This window comes from Canis aureus, chromosome 12 (assembly GCF_053574225.1).
Source record: "Canis aureus isolate CA01 chromosome 12, VMU_Caureus_v.1.0, whole genome shotgun sequence".
NCBI lineage: Eukaryota > Metazoa > Chordata > Mammalia > Carnivora > Canidae > Canis > Canis aureus.
Genome location: NC_135622.1, coordinates 17,357,271 through 17,370,168, shown reverse-complemented (window position 1 = coordinate 17,370,168; position 12,898 = coordinate 17,357,271). Strand labels below are relative to the sequence as shown.

The following is a 12,898-nucleotide window of genomic DNA, read 5'->3' as shown; positions in this document are numbered from 1 at the left end:
TACATGAACCTTCTTGAGTAGAAAATATCATCTGTCAGCTGAAAATTATGGCAGTGAAGGAGTCTTCGCAATAGGCAGGGAGACACCAGAAATAACAAAATTAAGGTTAATATTATAATGAGAAAGTGAAGACCTTTGACAGTTGACCCTTGATAATTTTCTTCTGGTCCAGGAGTTTAAAGCAATCACTAAAGAGAGATCATTTAAAGCACCAATTTGAGTATTTATGTTAGATAGAAACCCAGAAATATTTTTGTGGTCATCTGGAATGTATACACAGCATTGTTTTTATGATAGCACAAGTTTTATCTTGTGTAACAGTTAAAACATCTAATGTCATTCTATTTTGTAAAACTGTTTCATGCATTTGTGTTACTTTAGTATTTAACAGAGAAGTTTTACACTGAGTGTCATTGACATTGACAGTGTAAAACTCAGCTTTGACCATGTACTTATTAAGAGGTTCCATGCTCCAAACAACATCCTCTGGTCTCAAAGAGGGAACAAAGATGGATGCTAATTAGTCATAACAATGAAACATAAAGACGTGTCCACTTTTTAAAAAAGCCCAGAGTGCAGTGACCTATCCAGTCATGGCCTATTGAAGCCATGGCCACGAATTAGAGTGGCATAGTCATTGGGTCACATTAGAAGACAGTCATATAATTTCAGGCATCCCTAAATGTATCATCCAATCTAATCATAAAGAAAGTAGAGTCATCCATTCTCTCCATAAGTCCATAGTTAACCCTGTATTGGGGTATGTTCTGGCTTTTAGGGAACTGCTTGTCATTCCAGCCACAAAGAATTGGTTAGAGTGCTAGCTGGGTTATATAATTGTTGGGGAAATCCATCACCCTTTTTTTAGCTGTTTAAATATTCATAAACCCATAGGGTCCTGTTAAATCCACAGAATAACAAGAAGATTGTCTATACAGAGCTGTTGTGTAGAAATTGAAAAGCTATTTCTCTGAAGTTTACCTCAAGTAGTCTAGCTTAGGCAAACATCATTCATTTAAAATGATCAGAGCTGTAATTGAACATCCGCAAAGATGTGTTATTGAGACATAGTTTCTCTCTATAATAACCCTCATCTTTAATCAGAGGTAGCCACATCAAGACTGATCTGTCTGCAAAACAAATCTAGTTTTAACAAACTTGGCCTAATTATTTACATTAGCTCAGCAAGAATAATGATTGATCATATAGATTTTTTAGAACCTGCTTTGCTGGCACTTTTTATAAGGAATCTCTAGGTTGAACTTTTTGTAGCCTCTCCAGGCCAGCAGCCAAGCCAAGTACTTGCCATCAGATGTGCCTGCAATACCTGTAGATTTGGGCAGATTCCTCTTCACAAGGTCCCCAAAGTATCCTGAAGTCCCTGCACTTGCCAGGGAATAACATTCTTTACTCACCTGGTGAGGCGGCTGGGAACTCTGTAAGCAAGATATTGGGCTAACATTTCCATATGGCTTTATTACTCCAGGTTTCATCAAGTCAACATTAGTTCCTTAAAGCTGTTTGATTATATCTGAATCTATGCATGTCTCTCAAATATGGCATTCCAGTCAAAGCCTTGATAAAATAACCAATATTCCCAATGGTGTCATGTTATAAGAACAGATAAGTGATTGCCATGGAAGAAAGAATGCTTACTGAGACCTTTTGAATTTCAGAGGGCTAAAGTAGAGAGAAAACTTAAATGCTTTAATTTATTATTATTTCTATTTATCACTGATGTCTCAAGAGAAAGTTTCCTTAGTCTGGAAGAGCAAATATTAAAGAACCAGCAATGTTTTAACCAAGAGTACAACAACAGCAACTATACAAAATCATTTGTTTTGCAATTTACTTAGTCCCATATTACTATTTTTGTTTAGTCTGAATGCAGCTTAGTTAGGTTTTGTTGTTGTTGTTGTTGTTGTTGTTGTTGTTTTTAGCTTAGTTTTGGAAATTCGTAACTAGTTCAGTTTTAGGATTTTTTTTGACTGTCCTAAATTGTTTATTAGGTAAGAATTTTACAACCATTACTTATATTCGTGGTAACAGTGGAACTGGAGAGTATTGCGTCTTCCTCATGCTCCACAAAGAGAACCACCAATAGTGTGGTGGAACTTGTGACCCTTTCCAAGGCAACGGCTCTTGCAGCCTGCAGAGGTCAGCCCTTGCATCTCCCTGTGCTTGTGGACTGGTTTGGTGATCCACTGGGTGTCAGGATTTCTTCTGATAGTTTTATGGTATGGATCAATGAGGATAGCCTCAAAGAATATGTACGTGGAATCTTTGCCAACCCAGTAAGAATTCAAGACTCTCAGAACCCCACAGTGGCATCCAGTTGGCTCCTCTGCAACAGACTGAAGGCCTTGGGCAAACTTTAGCTGGTTAACACCATGATGGACAGGCCATAGGTAGCACCCTTAGGAACTGGGTGTTTGTGGCCATGACGACACACACAAATCTGATATATGACTTAATCTTTCTTGGCCTTGTACCCCAGTCTGCAAGATTAATGGGCCTGGTTGGGCGGGGGCCTTGGGGAGCGCAGAGAGCTGGTGGTACTGCCAACAGCGCACCCTGAGAAGAAAGCGCATGACATTCTTCCTCCACAGCTCCTGGATGTACTTGTACGCGCCCAACTTGGCCTACCTTTGAGCTGATGGCTGCCACTAGACGGAAAGGAAAGAGCCTTTCTCCCCAGTTTGAATACCTACCTGTATTTGTCCTAAAGATCTTTTATGAATCTTCTTGAAGATAAAATTCATTTTGCAAGAGAATAAGAACAATTATAAATGACAAAAACTTAGAAATGGACATGGTTAATAATCATGATGCAATTGACAAGGAAATTCAAGCTATTTGTGACACATAACATTCCAATGATCAAAATATCAAGTGATGACATTATATGAAAACATATTAAAACTTTAGGAATTGCATATCATCTCTAGAATAGTTATAGTATTTATCTAAATGTAACCTAAGGCTTAGCATTTACTTAACAGTACTTTCAGAATAACTTAACATACCAAATAAGAGGCCTAATGAGTCAAGACTCCATTTACAACTCAAATCTTGGGAAGTTTGTTAAAACCTTAGAAAGTTTTAAACCACACGCCTGTGGACGCCTGGGTGGTTCAACTATTGGGTGCCTGCCTTCAGCTCAGGTCGTGATCCCCGGGATCTGGGTTGAGTTCCGCATCGGGCTCCTGGCCAGAAGCCTGCTTCTCCCTCTGCCGGTCTCTGCCTCTCTCTCTCAGTCTGTGTCTCTTATGAATAAATAAGTAAATCTTAAAAAAAAAAAAAAAAAGCACATGCCTAAAATAGGATTAGGGATGTTGAAGACCTGATAAAGGCAAAACATAAAGGCCCCTCTCTCTGGGCAGGCAAAGAGAAAACAACTGTTTACATTTTCTTATCAAAAGCAGATCAACAATTCAAGAGAACTGTCTTTTCCAACAGAGAGAAAGCAGACTTTTTCTTTTTTTTAAGATTTTATTTATTTATTCATGAGAGATACAGAGAAGCACAGACACAGGCAGAGGGAGAAGCAGGCTCCATGCAGGGAGCCTGACATGGGACTCGATCCCAGGTCTCTAGGATCACGCCCTGGGCTGAAAGCAGCGCTAAACCGCTGAGCCACTCGGGCTGCCCAAAAGCAGACTTTTAATCTTATACCTGTATACTTTTAAAATCCATTCATTTCAATCTTAGTCTGTCCTGACCACATCTAAAATTCCTTTCCAAAGATTTCACTTCACAGATCTTCTATAACTTTCTTTTGCATGCAGACTTTGTCCCAAGCCATTTCTTTTCGTCTTATTTAAGACAAGATTACCTTCTTTTACCTTTAACAAAAATACATTCCCATTCTTATATCTTTCTTACATATCTCCAGGCTTCCTACATACAGAGTTGTTTCCCTTATTCTCCATTAGTCTTAACTACATTTAGAATTTTTCACTCTTCGAAATCTTAGTCTCAGTTTCCAAGATCTATAAAGAACTTATTAAACTCAACACCAAAGAAACAAACAATCCAATCATGAAATGGGCAAAAGACATGAACAGAAATCTCACAGAGGAAGACATAGACATGGCCAACAAGCACATGAGAAAATGCTCCACATCACTTGCCATCAGGGAAATACAAATCAAAACCACAATGAGATACCACCTCACACCAGTGAGAATGGGGAAAATTAACAAGGCAGGAAACAACAAATGTTGGAGAGGATGTGGAGAAAAGGGAACCCTCTTGCACTGTTGGTGGGAATGTGAACTGGTGCAGCTACTCTGGAAAACTGTGTGGAGGTTCCTCAAACAGTTAAAAATATACCTGCCCTACGACCCAGCAATTGCACTGCTGGGGATTTACCCCAAAGATACAGATGCAGTGAAACGCCGGGACACCTGCACCCCGATGTTTATAGCAGCAATGGCCACGATAGCCAAACTGTGGAAGGAGCCTCGGTGTCCAACGAAAGATGAATGGATAAAGAAGATGTGGTTTATGTATACAATGGAATATTACTCAGCTATTAGAAATGACAAATACCCACCATTTGCTTCAACGTGGATGGAACTGGAGGGTATTATGCTGAGTGAAGTAAGCCAGTCGGAGAAGGACAAACATTATATGTTCTCATTCATTTGGGGAATATAAATAATAGTGAAAGGAAATATAAGGGAAGGGGGAAGAAATGTGTGGGAAATATCAGAAAGGGAGACAGAACGTAAAGACTGCTAACTCTGGGAAACGAACTAGGGGTGTTGGAAGGGGAGGAGGGCGGGGGGTGGGAGTGAATGGGTGACGGGCACTGGGGGTTATTCTGTATGTTAGTAAATTGAACACCAATAAAAAATAAAATAAAAAAAAAAGAAATCTTAGTCTCCAGTGAAAACTAAATAGTAACCAATTGTGAACTGTTAATATCGAAACTCTTTATAAGTCAAATTTATGAATTTATTTTTTTAATTTATGAATTTATTAAGTACAAAGCATGTTCACCAACAGACAAATATCCTTAGTTTCTTCCAATAAGTCAAAAGACAAACTTACATCCAGTAATCAATGCTTTAGCGCTATATCCTATTTGGAAAAGACCTAGATGATTATCCAAGTAAAACTTTATAAAGTTTCAGGTTACCAAAGACTTTGAACGCTGTCTTAATAATTACTTATGAAAACTTTGAGTTTGACAGACAATTAACCATCATTTCAAGTTATCTTTTTTCCTAAAAAATTACAACAGAGATAACATGAGTTTATTTGACCTTTAGCAAACCTTGATAAAATAAAAGTTTCAAATTTAATACTGATAACTTTAAAGACGGGTCTGCCTTAAACCAACGAACTTAAGTTAGTTTAAATATTGAATATGTTTCTCCTGGGCCCAGTTTTAAAAGTCACTTTGTTCCCCATTGCCAATTTTTACCTGAGACTCTGGTGGGGAAATCTGGAGTGGGTGGTGTTAAGTCCAGAGGTTGCTCTTTGCTCCTTGTCAGAGAGGGTAGGAGCCAATGATGCTGGAGACACCAAGGATGGTATAGAAGCCAGTTACATAGGCCACACCCAAGGTGGTGCAGAAACAGGAAGAGGGGGAGGAGCGATGGAAGAGGCAAACTGCAGCCAGAAAGCAGAGAAAGGGTTCCTGGTTCTAGAGCTCATCTGCTTGGATAGATAAGCAAAGGCCATGTTTTTCCACCAGCAAGTAGAATGAGGCAGTCCATGTCAGGCTGGAGAAGACAGGGAATCTCCCTGAAACAAAGAGAGTTTTGGCAGCTGCTTAGAAATATTCCTTGAAGTCCCCATCCTAAGGTAGACTAACCACAGTAGGCTCCAATTATTGCCATTAACCCAGGAAATGAGTGAGGGAGGAACCTGCACATCTATTAGGAGGAACAATGAGAGAGTAAGAGTCAGAGTCCCCTTCGTCTGGGATGGCCTCTGTTTCCTCCAACACCCTGGGTTTACTTGGAGGAGGTCTATTTAGATCATTACTATCCAACATCAGGAGGGAGTTTACCAGGCAACATGTTTGGGCCATTTGCCCTATTTTGTGCAGAGGAGATCTAATGGAGAGATCCCACTGAGGCCATGCAGTGTTCAAGGAATTTGGTCCTTTCCTAAATTTTGCAATCCAAATTATCTCCAGTGGGTTAAAAGGCATTCCAAGGGAGAGTCCTTGGGGACTGAAGAGAGGAGCTCCCATGCTCTGAGAGAAGAGTAAAGAAGGTCCATTACCAAAGAAAATCCCCCCCACTCGCGGGTGGCATCCCACGTGCAGGATATGTCAGAGGTTCCTAGTGTCAAAGCCACCCGTGGTGTGCCCCCCCCCCCGCCGGGCCCCTGAACAAAATCGCAATGATCACTCCAACCGTCAAAGGCCCGAGTAGGAGGGAGGCCTGCCCTCCCTGCTCTTCCCCATCACATCCAAGGCTACAGATCGATGCCAGGGCATGGACCCAAATACCTTGTCTTGAAGGTCATGCCGTGAAGGTCACACCTTATTTTGCATTGCCTTAAAAGTAAAACATGCCATTTTTAACCCATGAAGAATACCAGAAAAGTTTTACAAGGGGAAATTACCCAATTTTGTAGCTTAAGTAGTTAGTAGAGGACAATGACGGAAAACAGTAAAGATAGAAATCCATCATGATCTAAGCGACATTCCAACATACGTAGTCCTTACAGCCAACTTTCCTAGGAAACGGTCCCCGGGTGGGTTTAATTCAATCAGGTACTGGTTTCAGCCAGCTCCCCAGTGGAGGTCTCGTGCCCAGAAGTGGCTAGACCAGGGATGTGGAGGGGATGGATTACATTCGATCACTGAGAAGGAAACCTCACCCGGGAGTCTTAAGATTGGCATCTGTCCTGGTGACTGCAATATCCCTTTGTTCAAATTTGCATCAATTCCAACAATGTCAATTATTTTTCCTAAGTTAACTGGTTTCTTTTAAAGTTTCTTTTAAAGTTTTACATTTTGACCTAGATGTACATGTCCTTTGCCCTTTTTTTCCTATGGCAGTACTTTTTTCCTAACGATTTATAAATTATTTATAAATTAATTCTTTATTATACATACCAATTATAAATTTACCATAACTTGGCTTATCATGATGCTAGAGATACAGAAGTTTTCATTTTTATGCTAATTTAATAGATCAATCTTGTTCTTTATGGTGTCTATTGTGGCATCAGTATAGCTCTTGTTAGCTTTGTTGCAAATTTATCAATATTTCCATCACTTTTGGAGTCATTTTGGGTTACATATGTTCCTCTAAGAAATTTATTTCATTCAATGGTTGAGTTTTAGGGAAATATAAATACCCCTTCTTGATTGGGAACCAACTTATCCCTAGATGGGTATCAAGCTATCAGATTTTTCTTGGATAAAAAATTGATCAGTTATGTCTGTGGTTTGAGGACATCAGAACTTTCCAATAATTCACACAAATTAAAATTAATCTTTCAATTTTCAGAAAAGGAACATCCATGGAGACTAAATGTAGATTAGTGTCTGCCTAGAGCTGAGGAAGGCAAAGGAATATAGCTAAAGAGTACCGGGTTTCTTTGGGAGGTAATAAAAATATTCTAGAGAATATGCTAAAATCTACCGAGTTGTACTTTTTGAAACAGTGAATTTTGTGGTATGTGAATTATATCTCAATAAAGCTGATTTGTTTTTAATTATTTAAGACACTAGCCTAACTGAAAGATCTCAAGCTTCCAATCACATGTACAATAGTCACTGCCTAGAATGAAGACTGACCAGAAAGCACACTATGTGCAAGAAGGCAGAAGGAAGGGCAGCCCAGGTGGCTCAGCGGTTTAGCGCTGCCTTCAGCCCAGGGCCTGATCCTGGAGATGCAGGATCAAGTCCCAGGTCAGGCTCCCTGCATGGAGCCTGCTTCTCCCTCTGCCTGTGTCTCTGCCTCTCTCTCTTACTCCCTCTCTCTGTGTCTCTCATGAATAAATAAATAAAATCTTAAAAAAAAAAAAAAGAAGGCAGAAGGAAAACACAAACATGTGGAAGGGACTAAGTACACTATGCTCAGTTCTATCTCCTGAACTTCTAAATAAAAAAGTCCAGAAGGACTGAGTAATAGAACCAGTCAAGAGGAAGAATGTATGTCTACTTGCACAACCTGTAGTTTCCATTCTTGGGAAAACTGAGAATTTTCCAAAATCCCAGTTTACAAATTATATCCTGGAATATATCAAATTCCTTATTCTAATGCTTCTCAGACCATAATGAGAATCAAAGTCATTTTAGGAGCTTTTAAATAGTTCCAATACCTAGGTCTCAAAGATTTTGACCTAACCCAAACATGGAACAGACTGGGAATCAGGTTTTGGTGAAAGTTCCCACATGATTCTAATGAGCAGTCAAGTTTGAAAACCAATGAATTAATGTCTCCATTGTTTCTGTGTTATTTACCTAATCAGACATTGTATACCTCTTTGTGTTTTTTTTTTCCTCTTTCATGTCCTTCATATGTATTAGCTAAGTTGTTTCTCTGTCTCAGAACTTCTCTATAGCACCTGAGCTATACCAACTATGCCAACTTCTCCTGGAAAATCATTAGAAATACATTGTTTGGGGGGCACCTGTGTGGCTCAGTTAACCTCTGACCCTTGATTTCAGCTCAGGTCATGATCTCAAGGTCATGATATAGAGCCCTGGGTAGGGCTCTGTGCTGGGCATGGAGCCTGCTTAAGATTCTCTCTCCTTCTGCCTCCCCCCATCTCCACTTGAGCGACATGCTCACTCTCTCTCCAAACAACAACAACAACGAAATGCATTACTTGGGCCAGACCTACTAAATTAGAAACTCTGGTGGTGGGCCCAACCATCTGTGTTTTTACAAGACTGCAGGTGATTCTCATGCATGCCTGATTTTAGGATCCATGCTCTATTTAATTTTTTACTTAAGTGGTTATTTGTTCCCTCTCCTGTTTTCCAAAAGCACAAAAATGCATATACAGAGATCTCTTAAGAATTCAAGTATTTTTTCTTGTTTTCTGTGTTACTACTTTATTTTTATTTTTATTGATGCCTTTGTTCTGCCTTGTTGATTCCTGATGTTTTTGAATTGTCTTAATTTGTTAATTTTCATTCCTTAGTAATTTACATATTTCAGGTCATGAATTTTTTTCTGATCTTTGCTTTAACTATACGTATGTACTAATACATGTTTCCATCATCATTATTTTCTAGATATTCTGAAAATATAGCTTTGTTTAATACAGTTATTGCCCAACCAGTAGATTGTTATTTTGATTTTTAATTCTTGATTTTAGTTTTATTGAATTGTGTTCAGAAAATATAACCTGCTTTATTTATACTCCAGCAATTTGTTTAAACTTTCTTTATAGCTTGATATATAATCTATTTAGCTTTTGCAAATGTTTTATAGGTGCTTAAGAAACCTTATAATCTCTATTTAAGGATATATATGTATAAAATGCATGTATATAAATGTTGTGCTATATAGTTTCGTTTATAAAGATTCATAGTACAGCCTTACAATGAATGAACTCTAAGCCTCACTATTATATAAAGATCTTCTTTATCATTAAAAAGTAATTCTACCTTGAACTCAACTCTCTGACATCAATTTGACCTCAGTTTTTTTTTTCCTTTTTTTATGTGTGTGCATGTGCATGTATGTGTGTAGGGGGGTGGGCAGACACCAGCAGATATGTTGCACATTCTTTTACTTGCAATATTTCTGTAGCACATTGTTTTATATGCATTTCTAGAATATACCATCTAATTGTGTGTCCTTTTCCAATTATATCGACCTTTATTCATCAGACCTATTCCATATACCACTTCAAATTCTCTCATTTCAGCTCCAGCTGCAGTGACCAGTTCCATTCAGACATACACCATTTTCCTACAATTGCAACATGGCAGTCCCTTGAACAGTGTCTCTCAGTTCCTGCCCCAAGTCTTCTCTGTTGTCACTGAAACTTCTGGGGCTCTAATCAGCATTCATAATTGTGTGCCATGAAAGTACAGGTTAAAACTCAATGAGGCAACCCTTGACCAATTAGTACTGGAGTTCATGGATAATATATCCCCTTTCTTCCTGGGACACACGAGATATATTCCATAATGAAGTAGCCCTAGCTGTGGCCAGGTTCATAAAGCACTCTTGCATTGGCTTTTCCTCTCTTCCCACTTCGTTCGCTAACCTCACACCTGCTCTCTGAGATCATTTGCTTAAATAATCTCTTCATACATAGGTAGTCTCAGTTTTCACTTCTGTTAGAACTCGGGTTAAGTTACTCTAAACTAATCAGCTATCACCCCCAATTGCGGGTACATCAGCCATATGTTGCTCTTAGCACACTGAACTCAGGCTCTCATACTTTGCACTCCCTCTTCTTCACACACGTCTCCCCAGATCTTTGTAATACTATCATTGGTTAGGTACAAGTTCAAATTCCAGCTCTCCAAAGGCACCTTCTCTAAGCAGGATAGCTAAAGTAGCCACCTTCCTATCCCCAGATATGCTCTAGCCCACTTTCTTATTTAATTTCATAAGAAAACATATTATTTGTCTCACTCCGTTAAAATATACACACAATAAAGCAGGGGACTCTGTCTGTTCTAATGCTTTATCCAAAGCAGTTGGAAATAGTTGTGGTGGAGTATTTGTTGAATGAATAAATAAATTCTATTAGAAAATTTTTCTTTGAATAAGAGACATTGCTACTTCCCTAGGTAATGATACGGAATATACATATATTTATATTTGGTCTTAGTTAATCATTTCTCTTATGCTCTGTTTTAAAACTCCCTCTGTTTTCTATATCTTGATATTTGGTTTCTATTTTCTTCATTTTATGTGTAGTTCAGCTGTTTTCTTGGATAACACGGAAATCTTAAGGCCCCATATTGTGTTCTGATGGCTACTCTGATAACTTTTAGTAATTTATCAAGTTATTTCTTGGTTTCCTACCTGTATAAATTACCTATTGATTCCTTGAAAAAATATGAGGAAATTAATACCCATATTCCTTCCACTTCCTTCAGATACTTCTGATTTTAGTTTGTTACATTGTGATCATTTCTTTATTCTGATATTCATGTCAGGTTCAAAAAAGATCTTTCTATTATTTGGAACTCATGGTTCACTTTTGCTGGGGTAAAAAAAGATTTGTGCAAATGTGCCTTGTGGTCTGGAAAAGAGGTGTCATTTCTTTAGTATACAAAGTTTGAAAGACACTGAATCAATGAGCCATCAAATTATATTCCTGATATCTTCCAGATGTTCCTTTTTTCTATCTGATTTTTTTAAAGATTGAAAGACATGCTCCAAAATTCCCTATTATTTTCTCTTTATTTCTTCTTGATCTAACTACATAAAGTACTTTAGAATATTTGTATGTTATAATGGCTCCTTACAAAAAAAAAATAGACCCTACATGACTTTTAATGCTTCTTGTGTCTTAATTTCATTTTGTCTACTAAGAATTCAGTACTTCCTTCTTTATATTAGATCCATTTTCTTTTCTTTATAAGGATTCTGTTCACTTAATTTATTTGAGAGAGAGAGCATGCACACTTGAGAGTGGGGGTAGGGGCAAAGGAGGAGGGAGAGGGAAAGAACTTCAAGCAGACTCCCTCCTGACTTTGGAGCCCTACTGCTCCTATGACATTGTGATCGTGACCTGAGCTGAAACCAAGAGTCAGATGCTTAACCAACTAAGCCAATCACAACCCCTACTAGACTCATTTTCTTGATATTTTTTCCCAAAATTTTTAACTTCTTTGGTTTTCTAACTTTAGATTGTATGAAGTAGTTGGGTTAGGGTTTTGTTTCTGGTTTTGTTCTGGGCTCAATATGTTAATCTTTGCACTTTTTAAAAACTTTTTATTTTAATTACCCAGTGTTCACCATAAGTGAACTCCTTGATCCCCATCACCTATTTCACCCCACCCATCTTCCCTCTGGTAAAGAATAAAGAGCCTGTTTCTTGGTTTGCCTCTCTCTCTCTCATTTTTTTTTCTCTTTACTTGTTTCTTAAATTCCAAATATAAGTGAAACCATATGGTATTTGTCATTATTAATCTTTACATTTTAATAATAGGCATTTAATCACATTTTATTTATTATTATATCAATTTCCTAGGTAAACTCAAGATCTTGTTCTTCTCACTGAACCTACCTGATTAAAGCAAACCTTTGATGGCGAAGATACTAGCAAAGTTCACTTTAACAAAGGATCTTGTGAGGTGGCTCCTGGGAATTCTTCCTCTCTCACTCTCTTCTCTTACATGCAACATCTGTGTTAGCATCAGCCTAGAACTGCCTTCCACTTTTTCCTTCATGTGGTTCAACTCAGCTCAGTATAAGACTACACGGGAATTTGGAGCTCACAACCTTTTCAGAAGAAGAATCATTTTTCTCTTTGCATCTCTCTTATAGACCTGGCATGGTACTAGGTGATTGGTTGATCAAGAATTATTTGAATTACCCTTTGCTTTTTTCCCTTATTCATCTAGCACCATTAAGAACTTCATGTTTAGAAGGAGTGATTTGACAGGATTGAAAATTTCCTGAGTTCTCTAGCAATTGCTATCAAAATCTATCAAATGTTGACTTTAACTAAACCTAATACTGTACCAAACTAAACAATTTTTAGTTTTGTGTCTGTTCTTCAAGTTAAATGGCTTTCTGTGATTTGGAATGCTGTACTAGACTCTCTTTTTCAGTCTTAGAAAAGTGACAACAGCATTTTGAAAACTTTTTCTTACCAGCTTTATTGAGATAGAATTGACATATAACACTGTATATGTTTAAGATGTTCAATGCATTGATTTGATATAATTATATATTGAAAAATGATTGCCACCATAGAATTAGCTAATACCTCATCATAT

At 38.0% G+C, this 12,898-nt stretch overlaps 1 pseudogene; it reads right to left on the bottom strand.

The window, feature by feature from the left end:
• Nucleotides 1-1,996: 1,996 nt before the first annotated feature.
• On the bottom strand, nucleotides 1,997-2,762 carry LOC144281413 (large ribosomal subunit protein eL15 pseudogene; annotated as a pseudogene).
• Between the last annotated feature and the right edge of the window lie 10,136 nt (nucleotides 2,763-12,898).